The following is a 6,000-nucleotide window of genomic DNA, read 5'->3' as shown; positions in this document are numbered from 1 at the left end:
TACGTTTATTACCATAAACTCTTACCCAGAGTTGCTCAACGGTATCCTGTGTAGGACAAAGTATTGTACGTAGGTGTGAAGCAACGGCAATAAGAACCCCGCCACCGGTTGATTTTTTACTATTTTTGGTGCTGCGGTCTGTTCTATACACTGTATAATTATCCGGGAACAATTCCGAGGAATCAATCGTTGAATCCAACCATGTTTCAGTCAGGATAATAACGTCATAGTGGGTTGTAGAAACATAGTCAAATACTTGATTGCATTTAGATTTCAATCCTCTAACGTTTTGGTACAGGAGCAATAATTCGTCAGTATTATTACGGCAGGCGACCCCTGTAGGATTGACATGATAGCCGTGCGATTGTGTGAGTGTAGTGTCCGTTCTTTGGCGATGGTTTGTTTTGGTTTCACGATCATTAAGTTGCGTGCGCCTTTCGTCAAGCACTGCCTCAGTGGAAAAAATGTTGTTTGTTGTAGGAAAAACAATCGTCTGGTAAGTGCAATTATTATTTACTAACGTTGTTTCAGCGCCGGTGTTCTTCGTTTCTTGAGACGTGTCAGGATAATTTGTGTGGTTGTAAGTGTGCGCGATGTGCGTGGACTGAATACCGGTGAATATTAGTGGGTTTGCGGTGTTGGTGATGTGCGTGGAGTGTGTGCCGATAAAATTGTGTGATCCAGCAGTGGCGGTGAGCGAATATTTAGCACCGTAGGCAAAGTTGTAGGGGTGGAGAGACCCATTGGCGGTTGTATACGAAAATTTGCACTCGGCTGTTGAGTTCGGTAGTCAATAAATTCACGTACTGATAGGCCAAGAGGCCAGGTGTCAGGGGAAAGAGCCTTGTCACGTAGTGATAAAGGCACTAACACTTTAAACGACAGGAATGAGAGTGTAGCCGTATTTGTACCCTGGCGAATAAGACAGTATGCTGTAGCATCGTCAATGGATAAAGCTTGTTTGACCATTTGTACAATTTGGTCACTGGTTGTATCGGGAGAGAGCCGGGAAATATACAACGCGCATTTTTGCACCGCGGAATGAGCGGGAACTATTTTGATAGGAAAAGCTGCTATATCCTTTTTTGTGCCAGTTATCACAGGTGGTGCATGAGTTTTGCGTTGAACATCATCAATTCGCTTCGTATTGTTGTTCTGGCTATTTCTTTGATTGCTCGTAGCACCGAATGTAAACAATGCGTGATTGTCCTTAATGACATCAGAAAACAAACGTTTGGATGGATTTATGCGACGAATTTTTGCGGGAGGGTGACTGCTACGTGGAGTTTTTAGGTCAAGTTGGCTCATCCGTGCAAACCCAGTTTTAATTTCGTTAGTCAATGGCTCCATAACGGTCTTGATGCTTTCGGCTACTGTCGTTATTGCCGCCTGGAATCCAGATTGCATGGCTGCGTCTTTTACGAACTTGGTGCGCGGATTCATGAAGACGTTGTTGCAGCCAATACAGCACCAGTGTAATTGTTTATATTCCGAAATGCGCAGGAACAGATCAGCGGGAACCGAAGTGCAGCGCTGATGAAATGGAGAGTCGCACAGGCAGCAGCTGATAGATGCCTCCGTAATTTCCATAGTGCAGGCGTTGCAAATACGGGCCATTCTACGGGAAACGGTGCAGGTTGTCGTTGCAGCAACAAGAGCGATGGCGGTCAGGACGCGTGAACTCCGACGCGATCCGAAATGCGAAATATGCGCGAGTTTTTGGGTCACAGAGATAAACGCACTAATGCACGATATACGAACGGTGTTCTAAAATATTGTGATTATACAGAAACCGAAAAATAGTGTGATAAACAGCGCGATTTTCAAGAAAATATACTGAGCGATATGCGAAAGCGACTTTTACGTTAAACGTCAAACATATATATATATATATATTCGTTCGTTGTTGTATATATTCGTTCTAACCCTAGAGTAAAACGTTTTGATTTTCGTAAAATGAACTTTGGTGCTTTTGAGCAATTTATGTTGAATTCGGACCTTAATTTCATTGAATCAGCCCCTTCTATCGACGATGCCGTGAATCAACTTAATCATGTTATCCTTTCATCCTTCCCTGTTTGCTGTCCCATCCTAAATCCTCCTCCTAAGCCTGCGTGGTCGAACAGATCCTTAAAAGCTTTACGAACGGATAAGAAGCGTAAACAGCGTTCATATATGCATACTCGCTCTCAACATGCCCAACGGGTATACAAATATGCTTCCACAAATATGCTTAAATTGCTTTTCGCCGGGTCCAGATGGCATACCCGCTTGCATATTGAAAAAATTCAGCACTTTGTTTGTTCCCATACTTAAACGCCTGTATGTGAGATCCTTACAAGAGGGAACCTTTCCAGCTGTTTGGAAAATTGCTTGGATATGTCCTATTTTTAAAAAAAAGTGACCGTTCAGTCGCTTCAAATTATCGTGGTGTGTCCATTCTATGTGCTATGGCTAAGGTGTTTGAGTCACTTGTTCATACTGCCATTCTTCCATGCGTAACGAACTATATAACGCAACATCAACACGGATTTATGCCTAAACGATCCACCACGAGCAACCTAATGCACTTTGTGTCTTCATTAATGTCGAATATTGCATGTAATCGTCAAGTGGATGCAATATATACTGATTTTAAAGCCGCTTTTGATAGTCTACCACATGACCTGCTAATAGCTAAGCTAAAGAAATTAGGAATAGGCTATCCTTTAATAACTTGGCTAAATTCATTTATAGCAAACCGTAGCTACACAGTCAAAATAGAGAACTTCCTCTCTTCTACATTCATAGGCCAGTCGGGTGTACCCCAGGGAAGTGCGCTTAGCCCTTTACTGTTTATCTTATACATAAACGATTGTATTAATGTTCTACCTGCTGATGGACACCTTCTATTTGCTGACGACTTGAAGATATTTCTTCCTGTGTCCTCTATTGTTGATTGTCAAACGCTTCAGAGTTTTTTAAATAATTTTTCATCTTGGTGCTCGTCTAATGGGTTAGTGCTTTGTCCCCCTAAATGCTGTGTTGTCTCTTTTTTTGTCGTCCTAACAGGAAAATTACATGGAATTACTTTTTTGGTCAAACTCAGATCTTTAGAGAGTCTTCTATTAAGGACCTTGGTGTTTGGCTCGATGACTCCCTCACATTCAAGGATCAGATCAATCATGTCGTTGCTAAAGCGAACAAAGCGTTGGGACTAATAATTCGTCTTGCCTCTGAGTTGAGAGATCCGCTATGCCTGAAGGCGCTTTACTGTTGCTGGGTTCGATCTATTCTGGATTACGCTAGTGTTGTGTGGACCCCGGCTGGAGGTGTCGCTATGCAGAGACTAGAGAGAGTGCAGAGGAAGTTTACGCGTATCGCTATTCGTAGATTTCTGCTCGGACATAATGCACCTGTGCCCTCTTATTCTCTCCGCTGTCGTATGTTGGGCTTGATGGAAATCAAATCCCGGCATTCACACGCGCAGTCTTAGTTCATTGCCAGCCTCCTGACTTCCAATATCGATGCTCCTTCGCTCCTCAGCTCCATTCCTATTTACGTCCCTTCTCGTCGTCACCGCGATAGACCTCCCATTTTTATCCCCTCCCGCCGTTCTGTTTTTGGTCAGAGAGATCCATTTTTGAGAGCTTGCGCAGCATTTAATGAAGCTCATGATTTGTTCGACTACCACGTCCCCTTGTCCAGTTTTCGCTCTCGTCTTTCTGAGTCCTTGTCTCTATCATCAACCTCCCATCCTTAACACTTCCTTCTTCCTTAGTTTGTAAGACATATTATTGTGAAACCCTAGGCGGCTGACAATATGAAATAAATAATAATAATAATAATATATAAATAAATAATATATATAAATATAAATAAATAATATATATAAATATAAATTTAATATATATATATATATATATATATATATATATATATATATATATATATATATATATATATATATATATATATATATATATATATATATATATATATATATATATATATATATATATATATATATATATATATATATATATATATATATATATATATATATATATACCCAAGCGAAATTTTTCGGGGATAATGAACATAAACTCATGCCATCTTTTACACATTTACATTTACTTTTACAAATCTCTTTGTTCATTGTGCTATATTTGAAGGGTTTAAAACTGATAGATAACGATTCATGTTCATGAACTAGTAGTGGTCAAATGGTAATGGTGTAATGTTTGCACCATGGTCGACATGAGTTCAATTCCATTTTTATTGTTTTTATTGGATGATTTAAAGTTTTGATTTCTTTTTAAAACATGCAGCTCCAGTAACTTCAGACCCCTTTACTCATTGTTAGAAATGCGTGTTTAATAGTCAATCTATTATTTTTATTGTTTTATTTATTTCTTTTAATTCATTTAGTATCAGTACCCCTTCATACAACAAAACAAGCAAATAGTACGATCATGAATAATAATATGGTGGCGCAACTGGCAAAGTGATTCGAAGTAGAATTAGCGATGTGGTTGGTAGCATCAAGGATGAAGCATGAGCATGAATTGGAATATGAGGGAAGGGAATGAATCCGAATGTTCATTTCTATTTTTAGCTCTTTTTTGCATGGGTTCATCCTTCACGTGTGTTCACTATCCCCGAAAATGATCTGTATTTCGCTGGTCTTTTCGGGGATAATTCGTTAACGAACTATCCCCGAAAAGACCAGCGAAAACCAGCGTGGTCGAGAGCGTGGGTATATATATATATATATATATATATATATATATATATATATATATATATATATATATATATATATATATATATATATATATATATATATATATATATATATATATATATATATATATCAATATATATATATATCAATATATATATCAACGGCGAGCCCTCAGGATGAGGCAGCGGTCTGTCCACAACAATATATATATACATATATATATATATATATATATATATATATATATATATATATATATATATATATATATATATATATATATATATATATACAGTATCGGACATAAAAATAGAACCCTGGTGTTTTCAACGCACCTTGAACTTGTTTTACCACGTTACTTGTGTTTGTGTGTGTGTATGTGTGTGTGGTTGAGTGTGTGTGTTAGTTTGTGTGTATGTGTGTGTGTGTGTGTGTGTGTGTGTGTGTGTGTGTGTGTGTGTGTGTGTGTGTGTGTGTGTGTGTAGTAGAAAGAGAGTGTGCTTTTTAATGTGTATTTGCAAGTGCTCGGGTTTGTGTCTGAAAAACGTAGCTTGCTATGGTTTCATATTGCATGGAAAGTATTCTGATAATGTGTGTTATCATGTGAGACAGCGTGCGTTTGCATTTGGATAAAAGCTAAAGTTTGCATCGACAGCAGCGCTTGTTCCTCGGAAGAAACCGCAGGTGTGCTGGTTGATGAATGTGCATGCGCAGCGATGTGAAATGGACACGCGCACAACAGCAATGAACTCGGCATTCCCTTACAGGTGTTTCTCCAGTGCACGCCATAGAAATGCCTGCGTGCATCTCTGCGTTGAACGTTGTGTGCGCATGTTAAACTTTGTGCGTGCATTGAGCTGGCGCGCAGTTGTTCTTTTCAATGGGCGTTTTGTTTCATGAGCGCGGCAGTATTCGGTTCTCGATTTAAATGGGTAGACACTCACTCGCTTACTCATTGATAGTTTTTATCCATACGCTTTTTTTGCTGCTCTACAACGATGTAATTCATCACGTGTAGAAGTAGAACGCAGGCTGAGCACGGGATCAGCCGTGTCCAACTTTTTAACCAGCGCGTTTTTGACGGTCCAAGCAAGCAATGTTAGTAACAATGGGTCGAGGTAAACATTGTACCGATGATCAGCGCCATATAATAAAGCGAATGGCAGCTGCTGGCATTAAGCGCAAAACGATCGAGTTTGTAATGGAACGATCGCGCACTTTAGTCGCAAACGCGATTCGGACATCCGAAATGTTTTTGGACAACCAAAACGCGC

Source organism: Anopheles coluzzii, chromosome X, assembly GCF_943734685.1.
Source record: "Anopheles coluzzii chromosome X, AcolN3, whole genome shotgun sequence".
Taxonomy (NCBI): Eukaryota; Metazoa; Arthropoda; class Insecta; order Diptera; family Culicidae; genus Anopheles; species Anopheles coluzzii.
Note: the sequence above shows the minus strand (reverse complement) of the source record.